At 53.8% G+C, this 22553-nt stretch overlaps 1 protein-coding gene across 2 annotated transcripts in view; it reads left to right on the forward strand.

The window, feature by feature from the left end:
• Positions 1–590: 590 nt before the first annotated feature.
• The window catches only part of EMP2 (epithelial membrane protein 2), a 41581-nt gene continuing 19618 nt past the window's right edge, over positions 591–22553 (forward strand). Inside the window, exon 1 of one of the 2 annotated variants that reach the window (XM_001492290.5) lies at positions 591–980. The gene's annotated coding sequence lies outside the window, so the exon portion shown is untranslated. Of the gene's footprint in view, positions 981–18394; positions 18790–22553 lie in introns of those variants that run through there. The other variant, XM_070231035.1, reaches the window with a different exon arrangement.

A 22553-nucleotide genomic window follows, 5' to 3' on the forward strand; every position in this document is an offset into this window, starting at 1 on the left:
TTCAATTTTCCGGTATACTAAATCCCCCCCTTTCACAGCAGATCTGGCCTCCTTCCCCATCCCCCTAGAGCCTTGAGGGCACATTAGCCTTCTCAGTTTCCAGCTGGGGAAACTGAGGCTGGAAAGAACGGCAGTTCCCTGTCTTTTGATGTCATTTCCAGGGACAATAAATTCCAGGGTTGTGGGTTCAAAGGATATGGGTAGGGTTTTGTGAGGGTGCATATGTGGGGGAGGCAGTGACTGGGGGGGGGGGTGTCTCTGGAGGAGTCCTGAGACTTGGTTCCTGGTGGCCCTGCCGCTTCCCCCCACGGCCACCGGGACTCGATGTCAGATAATAAAAACAACAGTAGCCAACCTTTGTTGAGCAGTTACTATGAGCCGGGCAGTGTGCACGAAGGACCACGTTCAGGTCTTACAACCGCGCAAGGAAAGCGGTCCTATTGTGACCCCCATTTCCAGAAGAGGAAACTGAGGCAGGGAAGATTAAGTACATGATTGCAAAGTTAAGAAAAGTGCCAGAGAAGGGGTTCTAAAACAGGGAATCGGATTCCACAAATTTCGTTCTTAACCCTTAGCCAAGGGAAGAGGAGAAAAGGGGAGGAGAGGAGAGCGAGCTGGGAACCTGAAGTGCGAGCGCAGCGAAGGCCGACTCCTCGCTCCCGGGAGCTTCCCGCTGCTCGCTCTTTCCCCAACTGCGCGGCGGACTCCGCCCCAAACTTGGCCAAGTGGCGCCGGGAGGCGGGCGGGGTCTGGAGGCGCTCCTAGGGCTCCCCTTTCTCTCCAGTGTCTCCCACCGCCTCCTGCGGTCCCTCCCACTCCGCTCTCCCGGCTCCTGACATCACGCCCCGGGAGGCAGGATCGGGGAAGGAGGGGGACGTGGGGAGGAGGGAGGGCGCACAGTCCCAGCCCAGAGCTTCAAAACAGCCCGGCGGCCTCGCCTCGCGCCCCAGCCCGTCGGTCGGTCGAGCCGCCAGCGCCCGGTGAGTTGAGATCGCGCCCGGGGACCGCGCCGCCACGTCGGGGGGTTCCGGGCCCCGTGCGCCGTGGGGCAGCGCGGGCGCGTGCCTCCTGCAGGTCCCGGACCGAGAGAGGTCCCTGCAGTTGGTGGGGAGGGGCCGAGGCCCATCCATGCCCCTAATCCACTCTTCCTCCGCTGGTTTACCGGGGCGCAGACTTCCCGCCTGCGCCGAGCCCGCTCGGGACCCCGAATTCCACCTCCCCACCCCCGGCCAGTCTCCTTCGCCTTTTGCGCCGAGGCGGGCGGGAAAAGTTTGGGGAGGAGTCAGGGCGGCTCCCCTCGCCCCCGCCAACTTCACCCCCCGGGCTCTCGGAGGCCACGGCAGGCCCCCTTGTCGCGTGAAGGTCCCCGGCGCCCTCGGCGCACCGTTCCCCGCCTCGCGGGGCGGGCTGCGCCCAGGCTGGGGCGGTGGGTCCTCCGAGGCAGCACACCCCCTCGGCCCCGGCTGCGGCTCCGTGGCGCCCCCCAGCGACGAGGAGCCGCTTCCTTAGGTCTGGAGCGGCGAAGCCTGGAGGCGCAGCCAGGATGGCGCCTCTCCCCTCCCCTCTCTGATGGGGCTTCGTGGGGGGAGCTTTGAGGGCCCCGCTCATGGATTCCAGAGAAAGAGGAGGCTGTAACTCGTGGATTGAGGGACTATACACTCTCCCTAAATCCAGGGTCCTAAATACACTCCAGGGAGGTCCTAATTTGTGGCTGACGTGGAGACCTCCTAAGTGGGGATCAGTCGGTGGCACCTCAACCCGAGGGAGACCCCACAGAGCTTAGCCCTTCCTCCAGGCCACAGAACCCACCCCTTACTTTGGACCAAGGCTCAGTTTCAGGTTTGGGGAAAGGGGCGATGCCCTCTCCCACGCTCCAGAGATGTGTGTGCTGTGGGGTGGGGGGTGATGTTTGACTTAGCTGTGTGGAAAATGCGGAGACCAGCCGGCAAGGTGACAGGCAGAGGAAAGGTAAGAGGCTTGGAGCCGGCCTTAAGAAGCCCTCAGCCCAAATACTGTGTGATTCCACTGATGTGAGAGACCCAGAACAGGCAAATGTATAGGGACAGAAAGGAGAGGAGAGGTCCCAGGATGGGGGCCCCCAGGGGGAGTTATTGCTGAGTGGCTGCTGAGTTTTTCTTGGAGAGGATGACATTTTGGGTATGGGTAGTGGCGATGGGTAGTGGTGATGGTCACACGATGTTGTGAACATATTTAATGCGACTGAATTCTACACTTTCGAGTGGTTATAATGATCAATATTCTGTTATGTATATTTTATCACAATTTAAAAAAAGCTCTCCAGCCACCTCTGTGTTTCCGTCTGAATCAGTTAGAAATCCCAGAGGCCACTCACTGTTGCTGGCCACCTCTCCCCTGAGTCTGGCCTTGGGATAAGGAAGAGGAAGGAGCATGAGGAAGGGATGAGAACCTGGTTTCGCCAGGAGGCTGGAAGGGATGGGATGGGAACGCAATTGACGGAGCATTTGCAGCCCCGGCCGGCCCTCCGGTTCTCCTGGCAGCCTGGCCCCGGGCCAGCCTCACACTGTGCTGTTTCCATCGGCACTCCCAGGTTGCAGGTGGAGAAAGCCAGGCCAGAGCCCTCAAGTCGGTTTCTCAAGGTCGCTGAGCTAGTAAGTGACAAGAGCCAGACTTTGAACCTCCGTGCGCTTTCCCCCTAAGCCCTCCCCTTTCTTCCACCTGGAGATGCCCTGGGGGATTGTGGGGAAATGGAGGGAGAGCCTTCTGGGGAAATCGGGGCCCAGATGTCCTCGGGAGCCTTGGCAGATGCCCAGCCCGCAGCCGAGGGAAGAGTGTGGGGGTGGCGGGCAGGCGTGGAACCTGTTTTCCCACCGAAGCCTCTGGATCTGCCGCCGGGAAATGGGGCGTTGAGGGTGGGAGGCAGAGAGCGGGCCACATGGCCCCGAGCCACCTGCGTCTCTCCAGTGGGAAAATTGAGATTCACCTGAAATCCAGGGACAGGTGTTTGTGCTGGAAGCCACAGAGGTGGCCAGTGGGGTGGGTGAGGGCAGGGCCGGGCTGGGAGGCTCTGGGGCTGACACTGCCCTGCCCCACCCAGAGGGGAGGGGCTGCACCCACTCTGCTGGCATGGCGCCAGGTTAAGGTCCAGCTGATGAGGGGCTGGAAGGGCTCTGAGGTGTCTGATTGTCAATACAGGGCACATCCGTTCTGTCCTCCCGACCATCCCCTGCATACGACACACACGAGTGATTTATAAGGCCCTTTCTTCCTGAAATGGAAGTGAATACTTCACCTACGTTTCCTTTCTCTGCTTGGCACGTACTATCTTTGGTGCAAGAGCTAAAACCGCGTGCGTACGCGCACAGACTCAATTATCCAGCAAGAGGTGATCAGGGAGGCTCAGCCGGACAATTTTTCATCCCAGGCACGTGCTGACGCCCTCGTCCTCTGTGGCCTTCCTGGTTGACGGGGGCAGAGCAAAGCTCAGCTCTTTGTCATAGGCAACTCGGCCAGACATGACCTGGAAGGGAAGTCTGTCCGGACAAGAATATAGGAATGCCTTTCCAGGCCGGATGGGACGGCGCTGGATCGCGGGCTGGTCACTGGGGTTTGTCTGGGCAGCGGGAGTCCAGCCACCCTCCTGGCGGGGCAGACAATTTGTGTGTGCTGCAGCATGTGGCCGCGGCCCAGCTCTGTGGACAAGTGGGGCCTCGGACACAGGCTCGGGGGGCTACGGCGGGGTGGGTGTGGGCGCCCCAGCCATGGGGAGCTCCAGAGCGGGACTGGTAGCAGGCATTACCCAAAGGTGGGGCAGGGTCCCAGGTGTTTGGACTGCCCTTCCAGAGGATGCCGTTAAAGGTCGCCGATGGGACGCCTGGGCAGGAGGATGGGACCCGGGGACGGCTTACTGGGTCTGGAAAGCAGGCGATGGCCAGTAGCAGTGGCGGGAACGAGGAAAGAGGGCAGCTGGCACCACAGGCGGACTGGAGGCCTGACTCTGGGACGTTGCCTTCAGCTTGTCCCTGGGGCGGCTGGGGGAGGGGTGAGGGTGGCGGGAGGAGGAGGTTCCCCTTCTTGCCCCAGGAGTGGTGGAGTCTGGCTTCCTGCAGGAATTACTCAAGTAACGCAATGTGGGCAGGACTGACCACGGCAAGAATCGTCAGAGGCATCTGGCTCTTGTTAGGGACAGGCCACGGGGGAGTCTAAAAATATCAGAGGCGGAGCTGCCACCCAGCGAGAGTGCCGGGCTGGGAACCCGATACCCAGGGCCGGGGTGCTTGGCGGTGATGGTGACGACAGCACTAGCATTAGCCTTGCTCTGTTCCAGAGTCATTTGGGCCCTTCCAGGCAGCCAAGCCTTGGGCTGACGCCTGGAATGGGTGAGAGCCCTCTGCATTCAGGACAGCCGTGGGCTAAGATCCGAGAATTTCAGGGGCATGAGGGCCTTAGAAAGTCCCAGTTTGACAGCCAGGGACACACAGAGAGGTGGAGTGACTCCCCTGAGGTCACCCAGCAAGTTGGCGGCAGAACCAGGACTGGACCTGGGTCTAGGAGCTTACTGGGTGGGGAGTGGTCTGTGGGATTCCAGGCTGGGACCCTCATGGCGTGTGTCATCCATGGGATGCGGAGTTTCCATGCCCCCACACTGGTGGGAGGTCCGTGGACAGGGAGCTGTGCTCAGGCGCTGTGCATCACTTCCTACTGGGCATTGGGTCAATCTCGGGCCCAGCTGTCAGGCTCTGGGGATGTTGGTCCATCCTGGGGCAGAATATAGAGAGGGGGGCGCTGGAGGCGAGCCGTCTTCCCACTTGAACGTGCTGTCGGTTTTGCGCATGTGGATCTCCAGTGCTTGATGAGAAGGTGTTGACCTGGAGAGTTGAATTCCGGGGCCTCCCCGTCCTTGGGAAGCTGGGCTTCTGTAGATCGAAAACGGAACTGAGGGCAAAGAGATTGCCCAAATTCCTGTTCCGGAGACTCCTGGGTCTAGAGCTGGAGAAATGGTCCCCAGGGTGATATTTGGCATCAGGATTGTCCTGAGAAATGTGGATGTGAATTAGCTGTCACCATGCAGCAGGGAGAGACGGACAAGTCCCTGAGTGCCACGGCTGATAGTCTAAGATTAAGCTCGTTTTCTCAATGGAGAAGTCACCTAAGATTTCTCTTTCTGATGCGACTGATGACAAACTTCTTTGGTGAGCTGTCTTTCCTTAAATCGAAGTTAATAAAAAAAAAATTTGCAGTGAATAAATAGGACCCAAAGTTGTCTCATTAATCTTATGTTAATGACTGTTTCCCAAAGGGTGTTATCACTGGTGGAACGCAAGATGATTTTAAAAGGCATGCAGCACATCATGAAACGAAAAGGAGTACTTATGTCTTTTTCTCGGTTGGTATTTGAAAAAACATACAGCGCACAAGCCCAGAGTTTTGCAGCTACTACAGCATAGAGTGAAACTAAAGTTGATGTGTTAAACTTAAAATGTTTTGTAAATAATCGAAGGATTTAATTAATTAGCACAGGTGATCCTTGGGTTTGGCAGAAATCTTAGCCCTGGAGTGACGGCCTTTTGGGAGGTCACGTGACCTGGGGTGGGATGGACACGGTTCACACTTTTGATGGCACAGCTCATCCTGAAATGTCTGTGAGCTCCCCACCCAAGCTCTCCTTCTGCAAAGAGGCCCCGATGGTCCGCTTTGCACTAGACCTGCCCCTCAGCTTCCGAGAGAGTCTCCCCATCTTTAGTGAAGGTCACTGTGCCGCCTGGATGCTGTGGGGGGTTGTTCTGAGCAGCGGAGGAGTCGGTATATGGATGTACGTGGAAGTGGCTTCAGATGTTTGTGGCTTGCTTGAACCAAAGGAAGACCGAGGGAGCGGCTGGCTGGCCCACTTTCATCTTGATGGGTGTAATTAAGTGACTCTGCAGTGAGCTGCTCCAAGCAAAGGGGATTTCCTTCTCTTCAAAGGAGGCTACAGTCTAGTGACGGGGCTGATGAGTCTAAGGATGTGTGTGCCAGGACTCGGGTCACGAGAGCTGGTTTAAGGGAAGCCCGTGGTGGTGTGCAAGGGTTTCCTAAAGCGTGTAGGACTGGCGATGGGCGTGGGAGAGTCCCTAGAATTTCCCCCAGCAGCGATGGTTCCAGGTGTGCAGAAGGGAACAGTGGGAGAAGGGACAGAGGTCACAGGCAGAGACCCCACCTGGGGAGCAGCGAGTGTCCAGTGGGCCTGCCGCGCAGGGCGTGTGGAGGCAGGGCGGTGCTGGGGATTGACCTGGGGAGGGAGAGGCAGGCCGTGGGCGAGGGGGCCTTCCCTCCACATCCCGGAGGCGTGATGGTGTTCACACAGCAGCGTTGGAACGAAAAAGAGAGAGAGAAAGGAAAAAAGTGGAAATCACCTAAAAGCGATCTAAATGTCCATCAATCATATTATGGAATATTTTACAAAAGTTAAAAAGAACGTGATTCATCTATGTGTACCAATACAGAAAGATCTGTAAGACACTGTTGAATTTAAAACAAGCAAGTCGCAAGGCCAGATGTGGGAAAATATGCTATTTACATGAAAACGAACAAAAGCTAGCTGTTTTCCTATGGCCTCCTACGTCTTGTGCGTATACAAGGAAACATGTCTGGAAGGATATATCAAGATGGATCAATGTGGTTGCCTCCGGTGAAGGGGAGAGGCAGGGACTGGAATGGAAGGGACCAGCAAAGGGCCTCCAGGCTTCTCTGTAACAGAGAGAATGTGCTCAGGAGTTACCTGTGTGCGTGAAGTTCAGTAACAATGAAATGGTCTCTCCTGAATTCGATAAGCGATGGGAACTTTGCAGGTTTCTGGGGGGGTGTGTGGGGGGGTGGTTTAGGATATGGGTAGTTAAGGGCTGTGCAGTAATCCAGGGACAAGGTAATGGGCAGTTAACTCAAGAGATGCCCTCTAGCCCCCATGGAACATTCCCCTTGGAACGTCCCACTGTGGATGCCTCGTGGGCGTAGTGGGTTTCCTGTCTGGGTGCTGTTGACAGACCCGTGGCGGTTTGGAGAAGAGGGGGCAAAAGTGAGTACATTTGGGGTGTGTTAATAGGGCCATCAGACGGTCCCTGGAAAGGTGTCCAAGAGACCATTGGGAAGGGGGGTCTGAGGCTTTGAAGAAAATTCAGAGAGACATAAAGACCTGGGTCTCGAGCTGTGTGTGAGGGTGGTGTTTGCAAGCAGCAGGAAATGCCTTAGTTTGCCAGTGTTATCAGTAGCAATCATAATAATTTACCGTTGCTATTATTGTGGCATTTACAGGGTGCCGATCAGTTCACCGGGCCAAGTGTTTCACATCCTTCCTCTCGTTTAAAATGAGCATCAACCCTCCGAGGCAGGGACCATTATGATCCCTGTTCTATAGACGAAAAAATGGAGTCAAAAATTTTGTTTAAAATCACACGGTGGCTGTGTCAGGATTTGAATCCAAGTCTCGTGGACCCCACAGGCCCTGCTCCATTTGATGTATGCCCGTCACATCCCTCTTTTTAAATGTAGATGTTGCATCCTTCTTTGGAAAGAATCCTGGTCCTTGGGGCCGAGAAAGTTCCTTTGTTGCAGATGTTCTGGTGGGTCCTGGGTGCCAGCGTTTTCCTCCAAAGTCAGCCATCTCAGCCCTGAGGGTCCCTGGACGACATGAGCTTTCCCTCAACAGCCTGGTCACAGAGGGCAGACCTACACGCTCACCCGGACCCTGGCCAAAGCCATCTTGATTGGCAGATGTCAGGTGTGTGTGGAATGGAGAAGGGCATTCTGGGAATCCTGTCTGCCTTAGATAGGAACCCCCTGTCTAAACGGTAATCAGTTCCATTACTTCTGGTGGTCTTTGTTGGAATGAGGCAAGGGCTGCTGGGGCAGGGGCTGGTTCTCATGAGCACCCAGGGGATCCCCAACATCCCGCACAGAGCTAGGGGTGCAGGAAGTGCTCGGTAAATCTCTGTTGGTGAATAGCTGACATGAGTCACTTTTCAGCAGACCCCAGAGGAGGAGACAGAAGGGGGGCCCCACGCCTTGGGTGAGGAGCCAGCTGGAGGCTGCCCCGGGGTGGGAAGAGGAGGGGAGAGGGGGGAGGGGTTCTGGGGACATGAGAGATAACCGGGGCCCGGCAGCTGCTCCCTCTCCCTCCTGCAGTTGGCTCTGCTGGAGCCGTGTCAGGCCCAAGTGGCATGGTCAGCGTCCGTTAATATCAGTGTGACATGGGGTCACATTCTTCTAGCCCAGAGCCCGAGAGAGGCTTAATCATCGACATGCCCAGAGTGTGGTCTGCACACCGACAGGCATTTGGAGACAGTTTCTATAGCATGCAGACGGGTTACAAACTGTAATTCGCTCATATTTATTCTAAAGTGTGTTACTGAGATATCAATCGCTTGGCTGGTGATGCCGATTTTCCTTTTATGGAGTAAGACACATTTCAAGATTAATCGAGTTCAGCTAATGTGTTGTAAAGACAATTATGGGTAATGAGTCGTAGAAGTGGTACCCAGACAGGGCAGACATAATGGCGTGGTGTGGACGCTGTTGGTGTCCTACCCAGGCCCCCCTTCCTGGATCGTGTGCCCCCGCCCCCCCGCCCCAGCTGCCCTGAGTGTTGGCTGTCACTGCTTTCCCTTCCCTTGAGAATTTGGAGAAGCCCCTCCCCAGAGATGCCTGGGAAGTCATGCTCCCCATGCCCCGGGCTTGCAGACCGCACTGTGGTGTACCCACCCAGGGGTGTCCTGGAGCCTGGCCTGAGCGCCCCCTATGTCCATCCCAGGTGCCAATTTTCAGGCAGGAGATGGTGGGCCTCGAAATATTCATGCTTCCTGTGCTGAGGCCCACCCGTCCTCGAGAGCTGGAGGCCATGGGATTCTGAGGGAGAGGAGGACGCTGAGCCTTCTCCCCAGACCCTCTCACCAGAGACTCTGCCAGTCTTCACCACCTCCCCCCTCCTGGGGTCCTTCCTGGTGAGGCCTGGAGTGGCAGAGAGAGTCCCCGAAGATTAACCATCCTTCGCTCTGCTGTGTGCCAGGCACTGTGTTGGGCATCAGGAACACAGCAGTGACCAGACGGACATAAATCCTCCCTGCAGAGAGCTTCCACTCTAGAGGGACAAGACAGAAAAAAGAAGTGGGTGGAGATCACTAAGAAAATAGCCGACCTTATTTAGTGATTTGGAGAAAATGAAACGGGGCTCACGTAGATTGGATGGCCCTGGAGGGCTTCTCTGAGGAGGGGACTTTGGAGCTGAGGCTGAAGGCAGGGAGGAACCCAGCCCCTCCAAGGTCTCAGAACTTTCCAGAAAGAGGAAACGGCTCATGCAAACATCGTGCTGCCCTGAGGGGGAGTGAGCTCGGTCTGTTGGGGAGAAAGAAGGACGGTGGTTTGGGGTACTAACCCATCCCCAGCCATTCTTGTGGGCACTCGGTAAGGGCGGGGACTGAATGGTCCATGACCTCATGTCCTCAAGTAGCGCCTACTGTATACTCTGATTAGTCGAGACAGATGGCTGGGAAGTGGGGTCACATGCTGCCCACTTCTTGGGGCGTCCTGGAAAGCGAGGGGCTGGCTCAGTCCCCGCCCTGGGAGCGAGTGGTCGGTTGTGGCTGCACCTTGGTTGCCTCTGGGCCCTGTGGAGGGCGCGAGGGCTCCTCGCTCAGACCAGCTCAAGGTGTGTATTCCTGACCTGTGGTTTCCACCTTTCCCCCGACATCAGAGGCCGCGGGGGGTCTTGGGTGTCCTGTGGTGTCAGACCTGGGGGGATGGAGGTGTTGAAATACCAGCCCCCAATGAACTCAGAGGTCCCCTGTTTTATTTTTTAAAATCTCTTTTCAAGTGAGTTTTTTAAAGTGTACAATTCAGCGTATTTTAGTATATCCATAGATAGGTGCAGCCATCATCACGGTCAAGTTTGGAACATTTTTATCTCCTTAAAAAGAAAGCCTGTATCCTTTAGAAGTCACCCCCCTATTTTCCCATCCCCTCAGACCTAGTCAACCACAGATACCCTCAGCCTCTGTACATTTGCCTGTTCTGGACATTTCATATAAATAGAATCATAATATGTGGCCTTTTGGGTCTGGCTTCTTTCACTTCCCATGATATCTTCAAGATTTCTCCACGTCCTGGCGTGTATCAGTACTCCATTCCTTTTTATGGCCTGGTAATATTCCATTGTATGGACATAACCCATTGTGTTTATCCATTCATGAGTTGATGGACGTCTGCGTTGTTGCCACCTTTTGACTCTTATGAATAATGCTGCTATGAATATTCCTGTACCAGTTTTTGTTGGACATGTGTTTTCATTTCTCTTGGGTATAAACCTAAAAGTGGAATTGCTGGGTCCTGTGGTAACTCTATGTTTAATTGTTTGAGGAGCGGCCACACTGTTTCCCGAAGTGGCTGCACCATTTTACACTCCCACCGGCAGTGTATGAGGGCTCCAGTTTCTCTGCTTCTCAAGATTTTAGTTCAATGCCTAGTCCTGTCTAGTTTCTGGCTCCTAAGAAGCTTCTGCTGGTGAGATTCCTACAGGTCTAGAGCCGGTTCCTGGGGGCCAGGGCTCCCGGCTCTAAGCGCGGCCCCCCCGAAGGCTCTGGGACAGGCTGGGCCCAGCTGAGTGGGCTGGGGTGGGGCGTGGGAGGAAGGGAGGCACATACTCTGTGGGTCCCTGGGTGGGGACCACCGAAGATGGAATCAGGATCCGTGGAAGAGAGAGGCGTCTCTATGCTGTTTGCTGCAGGGTGGGACTCATGGTTTTAGGTGGCAGCGGACACGACATTAAATGACATCGAATCACTCAGTGGGAAAGTGATTCCCTCTTCAATTCTTTTTCAACTCTTCTGAGTCTCTCTGGGGGAGAATCTTAGTGGGTGCTCACGTGTTTAACGCCTCTGTGACCCTAATTCCCTTCCTTAACCAGACAGAGCAGAGCTCCAGCTCAGCCCTGAGGCAGACAACAGCGTCGAATCAGAACTTGTGAACCTGGGGGTGGGGGCACCATTTATTGTCACAGTCAGTCTCTATTTGTGGCAGCTGATGCTGGTTTTCCATTTTCAGGAGCCAAAAGATTTCTTTTTTAAAATACATGCATTTCTATTAGAGAGTGGGTTTATTTAAAGACAAATATGAAGGAGAGTCCACCGTGGTACTTGAGAAGGTGGCAGGCAAATGACTGAAGTTTGGAAAACCTTGTTCTAAAGTTGAGGGCCCAATTATCAGATGCAGGGCGGGAAGTGGCGAGGTCCCCAGTCCCAGGGCACAGACAGATGGAAACCGGAGGCTATGAAAATAATCCAGGCAGCGGCTGTGGACAGGGGTGACTCTGCAGGCTCACACGGCCCCTTTCAGCCAGGACTGCATGAGTTCGCGATTCTCATTGTGTGGGGTCACTTTCCCAATTCCACGGCGGGACAGTGTCATAGCTGCAGACGCAACATCATCAGAGGTGCCCCAGTCGAAAGGTTGAGGTTTTGGGGGCTGCCTTTCTTTCCGGCAGGGTGACCTTACCGCCCTCGAGCCTGCTGGTGGGAAAATGTCGCAGTGTGATGCCAAGTTCATGGGGATGGCTTCCCAGCTGGCTCAGCATCTGCCCTGGTCTTGAGTGTTTCATGGAGGGAATCCCTTCCTGTCACTTCCCCTAAACCCTCAGTTCAGGGCACGAACTGCCAGCTCTCGGGTTAGTGGGTCTGTATGGGCTGGGTACCCTGATGGAGGGATGCTCGTTAGTCAAGGTTCTCCAAGAAACAGAACCAATTGGCTCATGCAGTTGTGGAGACTGACTGCAGGGTAGGCAGCCTGGAGACCCAGGGAAGAGCTGACGTTGCAGTTTGAATCTAAAGGCCCTCTACTGGCTGAATTCCTTCTTGTTCTATTCAGGCCTTCAACTGATTGGATGAGGCCCACCCACATTATGGAGGACAATCTGCTTTTCTCACAGCCCACAGATTTAAATGTTTCTCTCATCGCCAAACACCCTCACAGAAACATGGTGGCCCAGCCCGGTTGACACATAAGGTTAATGGTTACAGATGCTTTAGGTGAACCAGACACACAGCATTAAGTAAAACAGAGTCCATTTTAAATGCTTCCCTTTTAAATTCCCTTCCACCCTTTCAAGGAGAAAAATCTCAGCTTTGTGTTAAGACGTCTTTAAAACTTCCCAAACACGTGCGATGTCCTGTTGCAGCCAAGAGAGAGAAAGCTGGCCTTGGGCTCAGAGCTGTCAGCGGCTACCGTTTCCAGCTGGAATCTAGTAACATTGTTCTGTTGTCATTGTATTTCTTTTTCCCAGCTCCCTCTGTTTATGGCAGGCAACCCTGACTTTCCATTTCAGTCCCAATACAAGGTTTCCTTTTATAAAGATGTAAGGTTAAAAAGCGAGCGAGCCACTAGTAACATGGGGGGTACACTGGTACGCCTGACATAATGAAGGCGGTGCAGAGATGGCTCGTTTGGGGAAACGTCAACGTAAGCCTAGCAGGGACCGTGTCTCACATGTCCCCACATTGTCCACACGCCCCGAGCTGCCTGTGGTCCTCCTTGTACTTCTCTCTCCCCTGGAGACAGCTCGGTGCTTTATTTCCACTTGGTGACTGCCGCCTGAGAGCGGTGGCCGTGGACAGGAGGAGAGAACCCTGGCCATGTGGGGACGGGAGAGGCCTGGGGGTGGCGGTTCTAAGAAAGCCCTGGACCGTGATGCTGGCCGTGATTGGTGTACATACACAGCGCCTGCCATGCACCAGACGCTGTTCTAAGCGCTCTGGCTCTATCATCTTCCAGCAGTCCTGGGAGGTAGGCGTACCATTGTCTGCCCCATTTTACAGATGAGGAAACTGAGGCACTGAGTGGTTATGCTGCTCGGCTCCAGGCCGGTCAGTCCGGCTCCACCTGGGCTCTCACTGTGTTTGCACGCACTGCTTCCTGCTCGTCTTCTCCCCTTCGGCCCCTTCCTGTGTCCACTTCCACGGAGCTGAGCCCTGGCTTCCTGGGCTTGGGGCTCCTCGGGCCTGGCTGAATTGTAGGCAGTGATCCCTGGTTCTTAGCTTACCGGCAAAAGCCATCCACAGAAATGACAGCTGTTGTCACTTAGGAAAGAGGAAAAGGCATTTAGAGTGAGTGCCACGGATCTCCTGGGGATTTCTTGAAAGTCCCTGACACGAGATGCTCTGTGAGGGAAAGAACATTCGTAACGTAGTGGCTGTGGGGTTGGGGAGCACCCCGAGTTGGATACCTGCCTCCCACCACGCAGTCATGTTGCCTGCCTGCAGATCCACTACCAACCCTTTCTGGGCTGGGGTGTGGGTTTGCTGGGGGCATAATTCCAGGGAGCTCCCTGGAGGAGAGCAGCCAGCCTGACCTCTAATTGTGGGGTCAGGCAGCGGGCATCGGCAAAATGGCGGTTACTAGGTCTTCAGCAGAAGCTGCCAAACTTGCAGGCATTCAACAAGTATTTGCTGAATAACCCTGGGTGCTGGGGATACGAAAAGGAGTAAGACATGGTTTCTGTCTGTGGGGACCTCTGACTCTAACGGATCCATGTCTCCCCCTTCAGTTAGCTCTTGCTGTGTAACAAAGCGTCCCGAAATGCAATGGCTTGGAACAGAAAACCCTGATTTAGTTCATGATTCTGCAGGTGGGCCCTGTGGGCTGGGCTCAGCTGGGCTCTCTCTGTGTCTGTGGTCAGCTGGTGGGTCCTTTGGGAGTTGGCTGGTCTAGGGCGGCCTCCACTGGAAAAGCTCGTCTCTGTTCCACGTGGTCTCCTGCCCTCTGGCAGCCCAGGCTGGGCTTGTCCGTGGGGTAGCTGAGCAGAGACAGTGGAAGTGCGTGAAGCCAGCTGAGGCCTTGGCTCAGAATTTACAGTGTCACTTCTGCTGCCTTTTATCAATAAAAGAAATCACAAGGGCAGCCAGGGTTCGGTGGGTGGGGAAGTCGATTCCACCTCTTAATAGGAGGATTCGATTTGCTGCAATTTTGCTAAAACCTTTTACGCTTATGAACATGGGGGATATTGGTCTGCATTTTTCTTTTCTCTTCCCGTCTTGCCTGGTTTGGGCATCAGGCTAAGGCAGGCCTATCGCATGAGTAGGGGTGTCCCCTCCTCTTCTGTTTCTGGAAGAGTTTGTGTAGAGCTGGCATTATTCTTCCTTAAGCATGTGGCAGAATTCACCAGTGAATTCTGGAGTTTTCTCTTTGGGAAGGGACCCTCGGCCCTTGATAAGTATGTCTTCCTCCTTTGGTTTCAAACTTGAAAGAGAAGTCTAGCTCCATTCTTTGACTTCTTCCTAGCTCTCTAGCTCCTTGAAATCTGATTCCTTCAGTCATTCATTCAAAACATCCTTCTTGAGCCCCGTCTATAGACCAGGCGCTGTTCTAAGTGTTGGGAACGGCAAATACGTGCCAGGTCCCCGCCACTGCAGCAGGAGAGGGAAATGACACCACGCACAGGAGAGCATCAGGTGGCGGGAGGCACCCCGGGGAGGAAAATGGAGAAGGGCTTTAGTTTATTTCACTGACATTATTATTACCAAGTTTGCCATTTGAGCTCTTTTTCCATCCTGATGCCTTTTTTCTGGTCTCTCCTCCCTCGGCTTCTGCTTCCAGTCCCCCCCACCCCCCCCATCTACTCCTGGTTTTCTCCACAGCTGTGCCCACTCCTCAGCCTCCTTCACCGGCGTTTTCTCGTCCATCGCCCATCGCCTCCTCTCTGCCGGCTTTCTCCCTGGGTGGTGTTCTTTATCCGCCAGTGGCTTGTCTCCCAGCCACACACCCGGGACACTGGCATTTCCGTTCCCAGCTCCTGTTTTCGGAGTGACAGCCCCCCTCCCCCCCATGTTTCCAACTGCCTGGACACATTTCCACCATCATAAACCAGACATTTCTGAAACCCAGTGAACTGTTTGCCTCATCCTTCAAGTGCGCGGCTGCTGCTCCAACCCAAGCACGTCAGTGGAAACAGCGTCCACGGTGGCCCACGCTCGGGGCCCCCAGCATCCGGACCCCTCAGCCCCTCTGCGGGCCTTGTCACTGCCACTTGCTGCAGAGCTCTCCAGGTCCCCGCCTGCTGCCCACCGCCCTCTTCCTGCCTGAGTCCAGACCCTCATCAATCTCACCAGGGCTGCACCACCAGCTTCCCCCCAAACACCCGCTTCTAATCCATCCTCCAGACTGTGGGATGTTTTTTCTCTTCTAGAGGCAGATCTGATTATTTTCCTGCTTAAAAGCCTTCCCCATCCCCCTGCTGCCTCCACTTATGATGCTTCTGTGCCTTGGAGCGTCCTGCTCCCAGTGCCTGCAACAGCCGGTCCCCGCGGCTCTGCCTGGGAAACCGCCTATCCCTTGAGACCCAGCTTAGACGTCGCTTCCTCCAGGAAGCCTCTAAAACTGCCCTACCCCAACACAGGGCTCAGCACAGCTCCCTCGGTGTTTCCACAGCACATGTGTCGTTTCATGTTTATTTATTTATACACCCCGTTCTTTGTGTACTGGGCAGCTCCCAGGGGACACGGAGCCTGCCTGACTCATCCATGCATCACCAGGGCCCGGTACATGGTGGGTGCTCGGTGAATGCTCATGGAGTGAATAATTGCTCCATTTTAAAAAAATGAGCCAGAGGCTAGCAACCAGAAAACTGCAGTCTGAGCCTGATACCTGGATGATGTGGACAAATCCTTAACTTTGACTTCTCGCCTGCAAAGTGGACCATAGTCCTTGCCTACCCTTACGACAGGGCTGTCACCTCACTGGCAGGTGTTTACCTTACGTTCACTTTCAGCCTGCAGGACTCGTGGGTGACTTTGTGTTCTCTGCTTCCCTGTCGCCAACTTGCTCCACCGAGCGTGTCCCAATTCCTGGGCCCCAGAATAATGACACTTAGCAACGGCCAGCATCCAAAGCCACATGTGGCCCCAGGAATTTGGACCGATCTCCTGATCAGGGCTTAAAGTAACAGGACCTCAGAAGGGAAGAGAAAGCCCAGACAGGATGGGCCACATGGTGATTTCTCTGATGCCTGGTTTCAAATCCCAGCTGTAGCCTTTACTAGCTGTGTGACCTTGGGGAAGTTGCTTAACTTCTCTGAGCCTTATTTTCTGTACTTGTAAAATGAGACTAATCATAGCACCTACATCAGAGTGTTTGTGTGAGGAATGAATAAGTTAATACATGTAAAGAGCTCAAAGAGTGCCTGGTACACACTAGGCAACAAAGGTTAGCTATCATTATTGTTGATGTTGTGGTTATTCCAATGGATGAAAGACTCAGGCCTGGATATTCCGGGCTGGCTGCTGTCCAGATGCCAGGGCAGGAGGCTGAGCTGACCTCTGCCTTCCTGAAAACAGAGGCCAACGCCGCTGTCCCCTCCGACTGCTGTGGGCGGTGGGAGGGGCTTGGGTTCCAGCCAGCCTGGGGTTAAGCTGCCAGCTCCAGTGGGCCCTGGAGTCCCTCTGGCAGTGTGGCCTTCCCCGGGGTCAGTGCCCCAGGCTCCCTGGCCTTTTGAGCGGGAGCTGTGGGTGGAGCGCTTCTGGGTGGGGGATCTACCCCGGGCCCCCAGATGCCAAACATCTCAGGTCTGTTTGGAAAGGCCCCCCACCTTGGGATTGTCCTTTTGCCTACAATTCCGGGAAAAGGCTCCAGCTCAGGCTGAGAACGGGGCCGTGGTTTAAATTGTAGGAAGAACGCCCGAGGGTGGGACTAGAATCGGGTGGGCCGAGGGCCCAGCGGTCATCTTAACATCGTGTTCTCTCCCCGCGGGAAGCAGCTGGCTCCCCCTCCTGCTCTCTCGCATGGAATGGCGATGGCACAGACGCCGAAGCAGCTTCCTTTAGCAGCAGCTGCGGGGCTGGGCTCCCGGCGGTGGGGATTTGAGTTTTTATGAAGGGAAGGGGAGGAGGGGACCCTTACACTGCCCGACGGCAGGTCCTGTGGCTTCTCTTCACCGTTAGACCCTGCTGGTGATGTCCCACCGTCAATGGCAAGTCAAATGTTGCTTCTGGGGGAGGGCGGGCCAGTGAGACACTGGCAGGGCTTTCTCCACACCCAGGGGTAGATGTGCGGCACACACACACACACACACACTTCACGCCAACATTGGACCAAGGCATAGCAGGACAGCATTCCTAGTTAAGAGGCGGCAAGGAGATGCCAATTCATGGCTGTCCTGTTTGTTATCGGAGGTCTAGATGGACATTTCTGGGAGTACCATCCCTCATCCCGGCAACTATCAGCCTTTAGAACCTGAAATTCACTGAGCCCCGGATACTCCATTCTGTGTGCAGAACTTCCATAGCCTCCCCTCCCCCGACAATGCCTTGCCCCTCCCCCACTCCCTCCCCTTCCCCCTCCCTCCCCTGCTCACTCCAGTCCTGTTGCCCACAGGACGCTGGCTCCTGCACCCGGAAACCCATTTGCTGCTCCTCCCATTCCAGTTACCGATTCTTTTTCCTTAAAAAAAAAAAATTAAGTCTTTAGTTCAATGTCCTGTGTTCTCTGTTGTTTTATGTGCTTCTTTTTATGGGCGTTTTATAGACTGGGGAGTATTTAGGCTTCAATCTGAAGACACCGTACCAGGGTTCCGACGGTGCACGTAGGTCAAGCTGGGGGGCCAGGTGTTGTGTTCTGTGAGATCCAGCTGAGTTTCTGGGTGGAAAGGAGGTGCATTGTGATAAATGTAGAAAACAGAGCTGAGTGCCTTCGACTGTGGCTGAATGAGTCCTTTTGGCGATCAAGGGAAAAGCTTTATCAACAATCCAAACCCGTCTCACAGTAGATCCGTAGAGACAGCCCAGGCTTCAGCTGGGCGGTGAGCTCCCAGGGTGGAAAATGCTGGAGACTCTATTTTCTGTACAAGTGCAGACTAACGCGTAGTTCTTAATCAGGCCCAACCACGTCGCAGCTTTAGCTGAAGGCACCGTGCAGACAGGCCGCCTCCCCAGATCTCTTCTGCCTGGTGCAAAGCTCGAGGGAGACCCAGCCAGAGGGAACGGATGCAGAGGTGACCGGACACTGCCTGTGCCCTCTTGCCTGATTTTAATTAGGCCACCGTGTGAGCAGGAAACAGGATGGTAGAAATATGCCCTCCATTTGGAGTTGGAGAACCAGGGGTTGGCGTCCCAGCTCTGTGAACTTTGGCACATTGCCCGAAGACTTTGTGAGCCTCAGTCTTTCATCTGTAAAAGGGGATAATGATACCCTGCCCGGCCAGCTTCACAGGGTTGACACGCAGATCCAATGCAAGACACGCTGTGTAAACTGCAGCTCGACCTTTCATCATGAGGAGTTTCATTTCACGTGGGTTGAGCCCTCTGGGCACCGCCCCCCCGCCCCCCACCCAATCCCGCCACCGCCAACCCGGGGATCCGCTTTATCTCCTACACGTGTTGGGGTTGTGCTGGCATCCTGTGCCCTGCCCACAGTTAGAGGCGAATTTGCTGGTCTTCCCTGCAGAATGCTTGTCTTGCTGGTCCCGTGACAGCACAGCTGCTGAGGCTGCACATGGCAGAGAGCAGAGGAGGACAGAGTTGGGAGAGAGGGACTGGGTGGATCGAGGACGCCGTGAAAGATGAGTCTACCCACAGGCTTGTAACTGAAGCCGTACATTTACTCTGCATCTGGGGTTCTGCAGGGCGAGAGCTGGAATGATCAAAGATTGGGAAGGAACTGAAGAAACGTGGAAAAGAGATGGGGCCACGGTGGTGGTGGGGGGGCAGCTAATAAAGCTAGGGAAAAGAAGAGTTTCTCCAGAAAAAGAGGCAATCACAGTATACTATTTGGCTCTGCAGTGTACGATGCTGACACGGTCATAACGTAAGTGATAATTACTGATGTGAGCACGACAAGGCTGTACAGAGATGCTGGGTGAAAGATGACTTCCTAGGCCGGAAGTCAGTGATGTTATTAGATTAGATTGTAGATGCAGTGAGGAGCTGGAAGTGTGTGCAGATGGTTTGGAAACATGGAACCGTGGGGGGAGAACAGCTGACAAGGTTAAAAGCGATTGCTTCTGGGGATCGGGACGGGGGTGGGGAAGAGGCTGTGGGTTTTTGTCATATGCCTTTGGTTTGATTATCTTTTGTTTTTTTTCTTAATCATCATGTGTATTATGTAGATCAGAACCCATTTTTAAAAGAGAAGTTCTGCAAGTCTTAAGACTCTGATTTCTGGACAGGAACTTGAAAAGCTCATCTGTTTCGGTCTCCCACCTTCAGACAGGTAAAGGCCCAAACCCAGGTGGCCTTTCAGGACATCCTGCTCAGCCCCTGAAGGAATTGCCAAAGGAAAAACAACACGGTTGATACTAGTTGATGAAAGCAGTGCTAGAAAGTCACAGAGGCCTTTGTGAAATGGTCGTTGGCTGTTGAAAGATTCCCTTGCACCCTCTGAGGGGTCTCCCACTGAGGTCGAAAGGGCAGTTGGAGTGGGGCCAAGAGACCCCCTGGTCCTGGCCTTGCTCCTGCTTTGCTGTGGGATCAGAGCAAGTCATGGCCCTCTCTGGCCTCAGTTCCACTTCTGGACAATAGGGCTTTGAGTTTTCTGAGGGCCTTTACGGTTCATTTGTAGGACTATAAATGACAGCAAATAGCTTTCTGTGCACCGGGCACAGCAGGGCACAGAGGGGGAGCTAGATAATAAGCGAGTGAACAGATAAGGTACTTTCAGACTGTGAGAATCCTCTTAAGAAAATAAGCCAAGGGGATGGGATAGAGAATGATGGGAAAGACAGTGCTGGAGGGGGCAAGGGTCCTTTATGTCGGGTGATCAAGGACGCTTCTCTGAGGAGGAGATATTTCAATCGAGACCCAGACAATGCGAGAGAGGGCCTGCTGAGGGTGGAAGGGAGAGAGTGCTCCAGGGGACTGAGACCAGGCCGGTCCCGCAGAGCACAGAAGCCCACAAAGACAAGGGGAGGCAAGAGGGATCAGCAGTCAGTATGACAGTTTTTGAAGCGAAGATAAATTTCTGCGAATGGCAAGGATAAATTCGATGCCACCCTGGGTTTGGTGGGCCGGCCTTCATCCAACATCTTGCCCGGGGAGTTGTCTGATCTTCACTATCTCCAGAGAGGGTCCCAGAGTCCCTGTGCAGGAGGAAGACATGCCCTGCGTGTGTTGTAGGAAGGAGAAGGCACCCCTGGGAAGAGCCCTGGGAGTGGCGGAGGCTGGTCTACATAGGCCAGAACTGTGCTTCCAGGAGAACTAAGGGATGTTAGTCAAAGACTTGATGTGCAGGCTTCACCCACCTGGCCACACACAGAGCTGGTCCAGTACCTTCACGCTCTGAAGACCCTCTGAGGATCAAGGCTGGCACAGCACGCTCAGTGTCCAGGATGCTTTGCAGTAAATTCAGTTTAAATTGAATTGAATCAGATTAAGAAATTAAAAGTAAGATCAGTTTAACGTACATATCCTTTGACCCAGCACTCCCACTTCTAGGAATCTGTCCTTCAGATATACTAACACGAGTGTGCAAAGTGCAAGGGTGTTTATTGGCAGCGTAGTTTGGAGTGGCAGAAAGTCTGGAAGCGACCTAAATGGCCATCAGTAGGGAACGAGTTGAGTAGATTGTGGCAGAGCCAGACAAGGAAACACCAGGCAGCTATTCCAAGAACAAGATGGATTCATCCGTGCTGGAAAAGGATGATCTTGGAGGGCGTTATTAGATGAGAAGAGCTAGGTTGGAGGATGGGCTGTCACCTCCACACCCCTGCCCCCCACTAGCCCTGGAGCCCCCCCAGCCAGGGGAACTGGGGCTCTGAGAGCAGACACACCCACTCCCCAGTCCAGGGAGGAGGTAAGGGGAAGGGCAAAGCCTGTGCCGTGGCCCTTGAATGGCTGAGCTCCATCGATCCAGAAAGTGGACAGTGGGTGCCCCCTCCAGTCAGGAGCGAAGGAGTGAAGAGTGGGGCATGAGGCCAGAAGTGTTACTCTGGTGCAGCTCCCTCCACACGGAAACGTGAGGAGTGGGGAATAAGTATTTCCACTTAACAAATATCTCTGGAAGGATGCACAGGAAACTGGGGAGAGTGGTTCCCTGTAGGAAAGGACCTGGGAGACTGGCGTCAGGGTAAGTGATGACGGGAGACTCCCTTTGGTGTAGAGATGCAGGAGTAGGGGGTCATTTTCAGTCCCTCCTAAAGGGCTCTCCTCTATTTATGAAGACCTCCCTCCAATGCCTCTGGTGAGGCTGCTAGCAATGCCCTAGGTACACAAGGTCTATCTTTGATTTACCTCATTTTGTTTTCCATTGAAGTTTTGAATTCCAGGCATCATCACGGGAGAGTGCTAAGTAGGTGACATTTATTTCTCTATTCCCTAACTTTCCGGGACGCCCAACAGATCAAACCAACGTCTAGTCACCCTAGAATGCCCCGGGCCTTTCTCTTATTCTGGACTCAAGCCCTTACTTGACCTCTTATAAAAACTTACCCTTTTCTCTGAAGAGCGTTATTCCTAACATCTGGAATTCCAACTGAAATCACTCCCAGGTGTTACAGCAGTGCCTCCCAGACGTTGGGCATTGGAAAACCACCCTCAGAATTAGTGCCAACACCAAGGACCACCTGTTCTTTTATTTACATAATATTTTTATTAAATGACTCACTTCTAAAATTTCAATAAATTTGTTTTAAAAGGATACTTTATACCACAGCTATAAACGGTATTACTTCTTATAAAAAGAAAGAACTTTAAAAATAAATATAATAAAATCTAAAGTGTTGTTAAATTCTAACTACACACTATGGCCTCCCCAAAGTTCTGCTTTTTCTTTTTGCTAAAAAAAAAAAAAAAAAAAAAGAAATTGGATATCTCTCAATCATCTGGCCGCCTTTTGATCTCATATCTTTGTGAAACTCTGGTGCTTAGAAACTTTTATTCTTTACATATTAGACTTAAAAAGAAGCCCAGAGAGTGATGTCAGCATCATGGTGGAGTGAGCTCTCCCCTTAGAATCTCCCCTCTAAGATGCTGTGAAAAGGACATTCATGTACAAACAGAGGACACTCACGCAAAACACAAGACATCTGAGAGATCTACACAGCCATACATCTGAAGGTGAAGGTGCTGGACCTCAGAAGGAAGTGGAAGGAGGTAAGGGGATCTCCTCTGCCTCCTGAATGGCAGTGACCCCAGGACTGTGTGCAGCTCTGAGAGGAGAGGGGGGTGAGGTGGCCCTCTGTGGGAACACCTTCGCTCTCCAAGTTCTCTCACAGGCTGATGGAAAGCCCCACACAGAGCTGGCTAAGCTATTACTGGGTGTCTTCATCATGCCAGCAACCCAGAAAAGCAGATAGTGAGGGCAGAGCAGAACGCCCCCGGGATTGCATAGGCAAAAGAAAGTGCTCCTCCCCCCGCCCTGCACTCCAGCTCAGCTGGTGGGCCAGAGTGCCTGCCTATATGATAGAAAAGCAGTGGCTGTGAGTGAGCAAGCCAGGGTTGCAGCAGGTTCAGAATACACGGCTCTTGACCCCCACCCAGTGGCGGCAGGTGGAAGCTGCAACCAAATACTACCACTATGCAGAGGCACAAATCCACGCCATCAAACAATATGAAAAAATATTTTAATACTTCAGA

Source organism: Equus caballus, chromosome 13, assembly GCF_041296265.1.
Source record: "Equus caballus isolate H_3958 breed thoroughbred chromosome 13, TB-T2T, whole genome shotgun sequence".
Lineage (NCBI taxonomy): Eukaryota > Metazoa > Chordata > Mammalia > Perissodactyla > Equidae > Equus > Equus caballus.